The sequence below is a fragment of the Episyrphus balteatus genome, chromosome 2 (assembly GCF_945859705.1).
Source record: "Episyrphus balteatus chromosome 2, idEpiBalt1.1, whole genome shotgun sequence".
Lineage (NCBI taxonomy): Eukaryota > Metazoa > Arthropoda > Insecta > Diptera > Syrphidae > Episyrphus > Episyrphus balteatus.
In genome coordinates, this window is record NC_079135.1 from 89,681,759 (window position 1) to 89,694,860 (window position 13,102).

The window sequence follows — 13,102 nt, forward strand, 5'->3', positions numbered from 1 at the left end:
AAGAAAACTATTGAAATCAGTGAGCATTGGTTTGGATACGAATATCTTCTAAACGGTTAAAGCAATCAATTTCATTCCAAGGAATTTTTTGTAGAACGTTTAAGCCCCTACAATAATATATCTTGCTAATTTGAAAATAATGAAGTTTCAGTGAATTAGAAATTTTTTAAAAATATAAAATGTTTTTATATTTTTTTTAACTTTGACCTCGAATATCTTTAGAATGGTTAGATTAATGAAAAAAGTTAATAAGACCTTTTTTGTGGACCAATCAATTTTCAACAAGAATATGTCTTGCGCGTTTGATCATTATAATTTTTCAATTTGTTACAAAATTAAGAACAAAAAACGAATTTTTAAAGATTTTCTCGATTTTTGGAACTCAAATATCTATTCAACGGTTAGATAAACGAAAAAAGTGTATAAGGCCTTTTTTGTAGAGCGTTCAATTTCCTGCAAGAATATGAAAAGAAATTTGCTAAAAAGTCAATTAATAAAAAAATTATTTTTTTTTAGTAGAAGCTTGATGTAAAAATGGAAAATTGCAAAGCGGAGGACCTTCCCATTAATATAAAGAGCTCATATTTGGTGTGTATATTCTAGAGGGGTCTAGCAATCGATTTTTCGGAGTACCAAATCAAAAAAAAAAATTTCGATTTTTTTGACCCACCCTAATACCCATATAGTTCAGTCAATGGGGAAAAATCCGAAAAAAGTTGTGACGTCAGCTAAATTTGGATGTACTAACGAAAGAAAGATATACTTATATTTCCAATCTAAAAAGTTTTGACAAATTTTCTGTCCGACCAGTCGTTCTCGAGATATTGAGAATAACGCGTTTTTCAAAATGGCGGACACCCCACAAAACCAATCAATACGCAAACTGAGATTTATATTCAAGATAAACCCCCTCTTCAACATAGCCGTAGCTAGGATTTCATTTCGGGGGGGGTTACCTCAGACCGAACAAATTTTTTTTTTTAAGATTCACAAAACTTTTTTATCAACTATAGGCGTGTTTTTTCTATTACTCAGTTGCTACTCATTTTTGATTTTATTCGCAAAACAATAATAAAAATTACACAAGTAAGTATTTGTTTTTATTGTTTTTCGAATAAAATAAAAAAATGAGTAGCTACTGAGTTGTAGAAAAAACACGCCTTATATGTAACTGCAGTCGATTCTTAATTCCGCTAAAGCAAATGGTCATTAGAACTGTGTCAGAGCGAAAAACTTGTCAATATCCTTTAAGTATTTTTTAGGAGAGAATTTCATAGTTAAAAGTTTAAAATAGCTCTGCTTACCGTAGAAGAATTTAAGAATGTATTGAATATAAAATGGCCGAATATTCGGCGGCATCTCTAGTTTAAATTGGTACAAGGAGTGATAAGTTGTTTGATATAAATTGCGAGCGTTAGCGAGCAAGAAAATTGAACCATTATTAGGCTTTATACAAAAAATTATTTCGCACAATTTTATATATAAAAACATTGAAAAATGAAATTTTTCTCCCACTAAAATTTTGTAGCAAAAAATTGAAATATTCTATTATATCAATTTAGTTCTAAATTAAATCGGGAATACTTAAAATTAAAAATTTTAAATAATCCAAGTTGTTTGGCATGAGCTAATTTTCTAATTTGAAACAATTTGATAAATAGAAAGCTAAAAATATAACGAAAAATTTTCCATAGGTACTCTCTGAAATAAAATGATAAGATGTCGTAAAGACTTAAATAGATTTAACGGTAATATTTTAAAAACGAGATGTGATCGAATATTTTTATCTTCGGATTCGAGTTCAGCAACCCTTTGAAAAAGTATAGTTTAGCCTCGACACCAAAAACCTTGTAGATAAATACTTGTGTTATTTAAAGGGTTCTTAAAAAAACATTTTAAGGTGTTTACATAGTGCTTTAGGAAATGATCAAAGAGGTAAAAACTAGTTTTTTGAAAATCCCTTACCAAACGTTGTAATGGACCACAAAATTGTTGTTTTTTCTTATAAAAACTTCATCGACAGCTTCATAAACGATACGAAATTGGTAGAGACTTTTAGGGAGATTTTCGGGATCGGGTCAAAATTCTGGCTTCAAAATTCTGCTTTTCAAAATTCTGCTTTTTAAACGAAAATTCTATTTTTCAAAATTCTGCTTTTCAAAATTCTGCTTTTTAAAATTCTGCTTTTCAAAATTCTGCCAGCATTATTCTTGAACAAAAAATTCTGCCAATTCTGTTATTTTTTTTTATAGCATATGCGCTGACTAAAGAAAAATACACCTTATTAATGTAATTCAACATTGGTACTTTCCCAAATATTTTTATTTGAGTGTCGCAAATATTTTTCAAATAAAATCTATAACTTATTGGAACCCATCGGTTGTTTGATACAAAATATTCCTTTTAAAAAATTTTGAATTATTTTCGGAAATGTTTAGTATTAAAAACCTGTTCCTAATTTTTTCAAATTTATTTATTTATAAAAAGAAAATTAATATACATTCAAAGAATAACAAATTATGTAGGTAAGTAATCAAATAAGCAGATAATTTTTCAAGAAGATGATTTTACAGAAGTCTGCAAAAAATTAAAGAACGGTTTGGAAAATGTTAAAAAGCGCGCGCTTTTTAACATTTTCCAAACCCTTTTTTAATTTTTTGCAGAATTTTGAAAAACAGAATTATGAAAAGCAGAATTTTGACTTAGGCAGAATTTTGACCCCAACCCGAGATTTTCAGATAGGTAATTAAATTACTAAAATACAAAAACAAACCATTTAGTACTGCAAATATTAGACTTATAGGTATTTTTTTATACTATATCTTTTGATTTTCTGAAAAAAAAATTTCGGGGGGGGTTAAACCCCCAAAACCCCCCCCTAAATACGGCTATGCTCTTCAATACTGCATCCAAACTTAGCTGACGTCACAACTTTTTACGGATCAACTGCATTTGACTCCGCATTGACTGAACTAATATTTCTACTATTTGAATTAAAAAAAATCCTATACTAAAACTACATAGATCTTAACAATATTAAGCTATAAAATACAAACAAAAAATAGTTAATATGCACCAATATTATTGAAGTTGCTATTTTCCATTTCCGAACATGATCTCTATGAAAGGCAGTAATTTAAGTTATTTTGAGCTAAAACATAAATCCCAGAGAAATAAACCATCCACACGAAACTATATCAATTTCTAATTATGAAGAATTTCTATGTACGTTTGCTGGATCAGCTAGTTTTTGTATAGAAAATTTGTTGACCGTTATTAACCGTAGTTACTTACCATAAAATTTTTCCTGATTTCTGACTGCCTCCTAAGCGGCACAACCGATTTCAATGAAAATTTTTGGATTTTTAAGAAAAAGTTCAATCATTTTTTTAAATAATTTTTTTGAAAACGGATACCTATATACATAAATTAAATTAAATTCATTGAAACTTTCTTTATATAATGTCCACAAACATTTCTTACTTCATGGCATTCCAATTTTTGTTTTTTTGTTTTTTTTTAAACATAAGTTTTTTTTATATAAAAAATATATTTTTTTTTAAACAGCCAGGATTGGCAATTTTCTAAGAAATTGGCTTAATTTATAAAAAAAAAATATTAAAAATCATGTGTTTCTTGTTTTTAAAGTTGTAAACGTAATTTTTTTTATTTTGTCAAATACAGGTATATTTCATGAAATAGTTTTTAGAAAATAAACTTTCAAAGAAAAAAAATTGATAAAAAATTTCGAAAAAAATTTTTTCAAAATTTCATGTAACTATTTATAATTTAGTTTTTAAAATTCAATGTTGTATTTGTTTTTAAACAAAAACAGAAAACAGGATGCAAAAATGTCTAAAAAAAAACCAAAACTAATTTTTACTTGCTCTTTAGGGCAAGTAGGTATTGGTTTCGTGTCGAAAAAAATTTGAGGTTTTAATCAAAACCAATATTACGATGATGGAGAATTTTAAAAACGTGGGTCTCGCAATTCCGTCCGTGCGTCTGTTTGTCTGTGCGGTTGTGCGTCCATCTGTACACATTTCCACAGCCTAAACGGGTGGACGGATTTTCTTCAAATTTGGTACAGATGATTTTTATGGAATTCTAAAAGTTGTTTTTTTTTTTTTGTTTTTTTTTTTTATATCTCGCTTAGAAAGTGTACCTCTCATACAAATTTTTCAATTCAAACCAAATAACTCGAAAACGGCTCTAACGATTTTGATTAAACTTTGCAGACGTAATAATCAAAGCAATTGCAACAAAACTGCATTTTTAGTTTTTCTCAAAAAAGTCAAAAAAGTGTAGGTACTTCCCATACAAATTTTTCACATTATACCAAACAACTCGAAAATGGCTCTAACGATTTTGATTAAACTTAAAAAACGTAATATTCAAAGCAATTGCAATAAAAATGTTTTTTCATTTCTTCAAAAAAAGTCAAATAAAATTTTTTTTTTTTTTTTCATTTAACAAAATTTTGCCATTAATGTCAGCTCTTCCCCAAAATCAATAAAATTTCTTTTATTTTATATAGAGGCAGCTCTTAAAATCTACAAATAAACTAACATAAAAGTGTTTTAAACTGCAAGAGCAAGTATGTGCGACTCCAGTTATGCATTTTATTTTTTTTATGATAGCAAGAAAAATTCCCACAATTCCAAGTAAAAATTCTTTTATTTGACTGACATGTTGCTCAACAGTTGGTATAGTTACACTGAGGGAAAAAATAAACTGAAATTGAAACGTCGCTGTTTCAAAAATGAACTACTTTGATTTATGTGACTTCAAGATACGAAACCATCAAAAGTAAATTTTTTTTACATGTTAATTTTAAAATGTTCATCTTCAACGCAAAATCATTCCGAATAATAGTGAAATCAATGTGGTTTTCATTGTGATTTCACGTTGTTTTATGCTGGCTTTTCCCTCAGTGTAGTCGTCATCCAAGCTTGTGTTTTAGATTTTCTCCCCTAAGAACTTTTTATACAATTCGCTCTTGTTTTTAATATAGAGCATGTTCATCAATCAGACATTTTTCTGCTCAACAAATTTAGATAATGACAGATTTCAAAGAAAGTAATACAACTATAAAAATATTTGTCTAAGAGCCGGCATCATATTTAGGCAGTTTTGGTATAACCGAAATTCGAGTGTGTACATATCTAAATATGCACCCCAGTATGTCAACGCAAAAAGTCTGGCAGTGATCTTTTTCAGCTTTCTTTTGCCAGACGCATCGAAAGTGCAGTAAAAAAAATCAATTTTTAGCGTTTTAGTATAACCGAATAAATGATACACCAAAAAATCATAAAAATTCCCCTAATTTCAAAAATTTGGGTACCAGAAGTTTTTTTTTCAGCTTTCCCCCCCGCCAGACCGCTTTAAAGCATTTTAAAGTGCATTTTCCTATTAAAAAACCCAATAACTTATTTTCTGTTAGGTATAACCATATGATGATAACAAATAAATATTCTATGATTATTCCAGGTCTAGAAAATATAAGTTTAATCCAGCTATTTTTCAGCCTTCCCTCTGCCAGACGCCCTTAAAGATTTCCCAAACAATTTTTTCCATACAAAAAACACCTAGTTTCTGTTTTTTTCTTTTAAAAATTGAAATAATATTTTTTTTTTTGTTTAGAGTAACCGTATGATGGCCAAATATTAATATGCTATGCTTTTTCCTGGTTTAGAAAATGTAAGTTTAAATCAGTTTTTTTTCAGCCTCAAATGTATCTCAATAGTACGAGAAAGTTAGATTTTCTTATTAATGGTCTGGGAAAGAATTCCGAAATGCATTTTGACTTCAAAGCTCGAAAGAGCATCAAGACACGAGTCTAAAACCACATTTTGTACAGTCGCACCAAGAGTCATTTGGCCGCCATTTTTTATTTTTTTTTTAAATTTTAAATTTCCACATAACTCGCGTATTTTTGAACCCTGTAAAAAGTCATCAAGTGAAGCCCAGAAAAGGAATTTACGTATGTACCGACAGATTAATGAAATTTATTTTTAATGATTTAGAAATATATTAAGAACCAGATTGACTGCGACCAGAAGTCAAAAGAAGGATAAATTGGTTTAGTAGAAGCCTTTCAAAAGAACACCAACATGTAAGTTGTGTCTCAGTAGTCCATTTATTTTTAAATATACGACATTTCATGCAACAAAACAGGAGCATCGTTTGGAAGGAAGTGTCTGATGAGAAAATACATTCATGAACTTCATAAATGTCAAGCTATTATGTTTTAAAAATCTTTACACGAGCGAGAAAATCATGTGGGTTTTATTCTAAAATAATTTTCACAGGTAAAAGAACACATTAAGAATCAATAAACAAATTTAGCAAATGATGGCTAAGGGAGGTTATTCTATAAAATTTTAATTTCATTCAAAATATAAAATCAATAACGTCAATTAAAATTGACAAAAATTCCATAGAAATGCAAAATTAGTAAAAACTGTCACAAACAGAATAAATTATTTTTCTACAAATTCAATTTTTTAATTTTAAGATTAATTTAAATGACCCAAAATAAATAATAATTAAAGACCTTGATTTATGACCAATTCATTGACTTCACTTTTGTTCCTAAAAAGAACCTGTCATCCTTTCTCAAAAAAAATATTTTGTCCAATCATCATTTGCAAACGTTTTCCATAATTTTACTATACCCACCTCATTTTTATCACGACATTCTAATAAAATATACAAAAGAGAAAGAAATGCAAATAAAAGTATTTCTCTGCAAATATAAAATCCAATCTCCTAAAGGGTCAAAGTAATTGCAATCAATTTTTGCCTCAACCTTCCTCTTGTCACGACCAAAGTTGTAATATACACCAACGTCTCTCATTAACCTTACTGCGCTCCTCATCAAATCAAATTCTATTCATTTATCGATGAATTCATTGGTCGATGTCGGTCGTTCTTTTGAATGGTCTTGACAGCCACACAACCACATGGTGTCGGTCGTCCAAAGGATATTACCCTGCAGGAGGGTTTGGAAATTAGTTTTATCCTTACCACCATGTTGCAGGTCGTTTGTTCCAATTTGCGATAGCTAAAAATAATGGTGCACCTCCTTTGACACCAGCAGCGGTCGGCCGGCCGGCCGGCTGGCGCGCTGTAAGGACACACGCCTTATAGTCAACCACCACAATCTGTGCCTATATACCTACAAACTAACAATGTATTTGTTAGTCAGAGTTGGTAAGATAGAAGCTACTGGTTTCAATCAATAAATTGTTGAATTGATTCATGTTGGTCATTTCAACGACAAAAAAAAAAATAAAAAAAAAAATAATCCTGACCCGACCGGAATATCCTTGGAAAAGGTGTTTTCTCATCAAACCCTTGGGTTAACCAATTGTGGCATCATATTAAGCTATAGTTCCTTGCCACTGAGATTGTGTGGCTTTAAATCATTATTTCAGTTGGACAGTGAAGCTTCTCGTGAAATGTGGCCTTTTTGACACTATACAACTTTTTGTCCGAAACATTTTAATTAACTAATTAATTTCCATGAATTGAATTATTTTCTTAAGGCCAATTGAAATAATTACAAAACTATTGATTTTTTTCTTGTGCTTTTTTTTTTGTTGTTTCGAAAAACGTGCCACTCGTCATCATCATGTCAAAGTGGTCATTTTTGCGTAACGAATTCGTTCCATTGAAAACACAAGACGAACGTTCTCATTCCCACCATCACCATAAATGTGCTGATTCGTCGTCCTCTGCGTCGTCGTCGCCAAAAAGTCTGCTAAAATGGCAACGAAAAACAGAAAAGTTACCATCATTGCATCGCCCCTATTTAAGTGAACAAAAGAAATTTAAAAGTTTTGACTTTGTGACACGAAACATTATTGGTCGCCATCACCAATACAATTCGCCTGAGTGGAATTCACTGGAGTCAGCTGTGATTGCCATTCCCATTCCCAAGAGTTCACCTTGTTTGCAACGAAGAAGATTAGAAAATGTTTTACAAAAAAGACGCCGCTTTTTATTGAATTCTTGGAAATTTCCAAATGAAGGATTATTAGACCAAAATGATAAAAAGTAAGTTTTGTGGAAATAATTTTATAACAAAAGATACACAAAAAAATACATAAGATATTTGTTGTGACTTTTTAGGAAAAAGGATATAAAGCAAAAGAATGCTATCAATCAACAGGAAATAACGCCTTTGTTAAAGGCTGAAATAGGACATAATGGTTAAGGAATTTAGGATGTAATTTAGAAAAATGGCTTTTTACACCCATATGCAATTAAATTAGAAGAAAGATGGTATTTTAAATCTAAGCCGGAGGTATTGGCCACAAAAAATTTGGTGGATGAATATTTTTTGACATAAGAAAAACTCAAACTCAAGAAATTGTTGTAGGTAGCTATTTGATGACTGACTTTCTTGCTTCTAGATTTCGATGAATACTACTTTCATTGAAATTTTAAAATACTATTAAAGTATTATATTTCAAAAATTTTTAAATTATCAAAAATTGAAAAAAAAAATCTTGAAAATGAAATACCTATACATCAAAATTTAGTTTTCGATTTTATTCAAAAATAAGCAAAAAAAAACTTCATGAGCTTTATTTAAATCAAAATTTTAAAGAATTCTTTCTTTGTAAAAAGACAAACATTAGGTAAGGAGTGGAGAAACTAAAGCTTAAAAATGGTGGTCCTTATCGGACGATTCTTTTTTTTTTTAATCTCGGTATTCAAAAATAATAAACCATAATCTATAAGAAAGTTCAAAACGAATGGTTAGTTTGATTTTTTTCAAAATTATCCTATTAAATGGAGTCTTTGGAAAATTCAGGACATTTTTTTTTAGTAGTTATTAATGAAACATTTCTTATGATTAAAATTCTGTGTAATTTTGTCATACATTTATCTCAAAATTAAAAAAAAAAAACAGTTTTTTTTTTTAATCCAAAGAAAATTGCCTTCAAAATTATATTTTTGGTTTATGTTGAAACTTTATAAATAAATAATGGTTTTCTACAAAAAATTTCAATGAAATTGAATCAGTCGTTTGGAAGAAATTCAGTTATTCAATATAATATGTACGGTTCTGCGGCAGGTACCATTAATTAATCCAAGTGACGACCGGCTACTACTAATTTGATATTAAAAGTGAAATAGTGTTGGCACTTTTAGAATGAGGTCTTCTACTTGACAACTATAATTTTTAAAAGAAAAAATTCCCATAGAATTTTAATTTTATAAATGTAGGCCTAATATGCCGAAGGTTTTCAAAAAAAAAAAAAACACTACAAAAAATTGTTTGAAATTGTGTTATTTCAAAAAAAAGAAAAACAAGTATTCAAATGCTTAGAACCACTGAAAACATGTTATACTGAATATACCTAGCTCTATTAACGGGATATTCGGTTTCATGCACTTTAGAGTATGTTCTGGACAAAGTCATTAAAAAATAAAAATTGTTTTCTCTTTAATGCGTTTGCTTTCTATTATAAATTTAAAAAAAAAATATTAATTTCAAATAAAAAACAATTCCTGAAAAAAAAAAAACCAAAAATTAGCAAGAAAAAGGTTATTTCGATAAGAAATATTCTGCATTGCAAAAAAAATTCAGTGGAATTTTGTCTGTTTGAACATAGAAATAGTCACAACTTCAAGAAATTCGACGAATATTAATTTTAAAAAAAATTTTAATGTACAAATTTTGATTTTTTTTTTTCATGCAAAATTTTTTACTGTTTTTTTTTAATACAAAATATTTTTACTGGCAGAAAATTTTTATTTTATTTTAAAATTATTTTTAATTTTAATAAACCAATAACTTTAAGTGTTTAAGTTAAAGTGCAATCACCTTATTTGAAGCGGATATCTTTTAATTTTAATTTGACATTTTTTTCTCCGTGAAGCTATGTAGTTTTATTTCTTGAATAAAAAGTGTTTTTAGAAAATAAAAATTAGAAAATCGTAAGAGCCGTTTAAAAAACAAATATTTTTTTAAACATACAAAATTTCTAACATTCATCACATTAACCCTTTCGGACCCAGGGTTACTCTCATGTAACAATTATTTTTAAAAATTCGTAAAAAATATTAAATTAAACAATTTTTTAGGTTACGATGGCTTAATTGAAAGATAATAATGCCTAGTTACTGGATTATTACAAAAAGTTAGTCAAATATCATATCATTAATTTTTTTTTTATCAAGAATGGGACTGAAGTTCACATTTTATTTTTGTTTGCAAAAAAAATTGTTTTTATATATGGTCATAATTTTGAAAAAAAGATATAAAAAATGTTAATGCAGAAAGTGTTTTGTTTTTTGCTTAGAAGAAGTAGCATACATTATAGTTTCATAAAAAGTTATTTTCTCAGTTCTCCGACTTTTTTTTTTGGTGGTCATAGGCAGTGCATGTTACTTACATGTAACATGAGAAAAACACATTAGTTTTGCTATTTATTATTTTGGAAAATAACTTTTTGCTATTCATATTTCTTAGTTGTGATGTTTTTGACCCAATAATACCGAAAAAACATTTTTTAACATTGATTTTCATAGCTTGGGTTCGAAAGGGTTAACCCGTTTTCAAAAAATTATTTTTATTTTTTTTTATCCAAATGTGCTTTTTACTTGCGATATAGGTACTATAGGGCAAGTTTAGGATTCGTAAATCGAACTCGAGATAACAATTTTACATGACATTACGATGATGGAGAATGCCAAAAAAGTGGGTCTGGCAATTCTGTCTGTCTGTCTGTCTGTCTGTCTGTCTCTCTGTCTGTGTGTCTGTCTCTATCTGGAGCTGCAGCCTAAACGAGTGAAGTGATTTTCTTCAAACTTGGTAGTTAGCAGTTTTTGGTGATTCTCTAGAGGGGAAATTGAAATTTTTTTTTTATGACCAAAACTAACGGTACCTGCCATATAACGGAAATAGAAAAGGTAATTTTTTTCAAAAACGGCTCTAACGATTTTGATTAAAATTTTTGTGTGTAGTACCACACATAAGGGCCATCTTTTTAAATAAAAAAAATATTTTTTGTACCGTTATTAACGGTACCTGTCATAGAACGGTTTTTTTCGTTTCTGAATATCTCGTACAAAATTAACCCGATTTAAATGAAAATTTTTATACAAAAGTGTGTAAGTAAAGATAATATTAAAATTTTAGAAAATTTTCAAAAAACGCATTTTTGGTTTTTTAAAAAATATATCAACATTTTTTTTTGAAAAATCAATTTTTTGAAAACGGATCAATGAAAAATTTTGAAATTTAGTTTTTATGTGTAAATTAATTATTTCTTCAAAATGGCATACCAACTTTTTTTTTTTAAAATGTTAAAAATTTTTATATATAAAAAATTATTTTTTTAAAAAACGGCTCCTACAATTTTCGAAATTTTTTTTCTAAAAATACCTTTTTTACAAGAAATAAAATGGCATATTTTTTTTTTTTTTTTTAAGATAATTTAAAACGGAGTTTAATTAATTATAAAAAACAGATTTAATTTTTTTATACTACTTATGAAATTTTAAATTTCTTGAATAAAAAGCTTTAACATTATTGTTACTTTAAGCATAAGAGCAATTACGTGCGACCCCAGTCGTGCAATTTATTTTAATATTAAATAATGCAGTTGCTTAAACAAAAAGTGGGCAAGATAAAAATATTTTACGTTTCTTATGTGGGCACATTTTTCACATCAAATAAGTAGGGGAGAGTGGGGCTAAATGTAACAGGGGTAAGAATTAACAGCTAAAAAAAGCGATGTTCCTTTCAATATTAAGAAACGCGTAAAGGAGAAAAATGCTCAATTTTTGCATATCTACCGGCACATTTTCTTCAGATGAAGATTAGATGACAGGGTGAGAAGTTACACTAGTGGTGCCCAAAAAATGCATGTTTGTAACTTTTTTTTTTAATTTTATTTTTGGTCTACCTCTTTACCCGAAAAAGATAGAGTGCTAAGTGTTTTTTTGTTATATGCAACTGTGTTTTGGCTCAAATTGCGTGTATATGTTATGTCTATATCAGTTTCGCTTTTTTTTTAAATTGATTTTATGTGCCAAATTTCATGCTGGGGCTAGTTTTAACATTTTTCCGGGGCAAGTTGTACCATGTAAAAACCTACCTATACTGAAAAATTGTTTACCTAATATAATTAACAACCCTGAATATGAATGCTTGTAATTGAATTTGTATTTATTTTGAAATTGGAAACACATTTTTGAACCACCACTTGAATTTATAAAGCTTATAAAACAATTTATGAATTCGAATAACTTTTATTTAAGACTACTGTCAAAGTTTCTCTGGAAATCTTGGATTTGCTCCACTTTTTACAAATTTGCACCAAAATTTCATGACTGAGGTTTGTTTTTATTGTTATTAATTAAAAATAAATAAATATAAACAAATAAGGTATTTTCTCTTATTTTTAGTTCTTGGTACAACCTACCCCGGTATGTGTTACACTTTGCCCCGTATGTGGGGTAAGTTGAAACAACACGATTTTTTTTTTGGAAGCTTTATTTTTCAACATTACCGTTATGTTTTGGTAAATTTGGATGATGGATCTTGGAGCTAAAACATGGGTCTTTAATTTAAAAAAGGTCTGGTTGACCCACTTTCAAATTTGTAGGAGAACCATCGATTTTAGAAAAAAGTGTTACATTTGGCCCCACTCTCCCCTACCAAATGACTAAAAAGTTAATTGGAAGGAAAATATTTCATTTTCTTGGTACTGAAAATACCACTTTATTGCTTACCCACTTACCTTCCGATTAGCTGGGAGAAAAAAAATTGGTTGGGGTGAAAATTTTTTTTTCAAAATTCTGCTTTCAAAGTAGGTACTGCTTTCAAAATTCTGCTTTTCGAAATTTCTTTTTCATAATTCTGCTTTACAAAATATTGCAGTAAATTAAAAAATCGGACACTTTTTAAAAACCCCTTTTTTAATTTTTTGCAGAATTATGTTAAATCATCTTCACGCAAAATCTACTGCTTATTTGATTATACTTACTCAGTAATTTTTTTATGCATGTCAAATTTTGTTTGATAAATAAATAAATTTGAAATATTTATAAATATTATTAAATATTTTCTAAAAATAAT

General features: G+C 28.5%; 1 protein-coding gene across 2 annotated transcripts in view; it reads left to right on the forward strand.

Annotated features, from left to right (window-relative positions):
• The window catches only part of LOC129912445 (GTPase-activating Rap/Ran-GAP domain-like protein 3), a 131,717-nt gene that overhangs the window by 59,604 nt on the left and 59,011 nt on the right, over nt 1-13,102 (forward strand). The window lies entirely within an intron of this gene.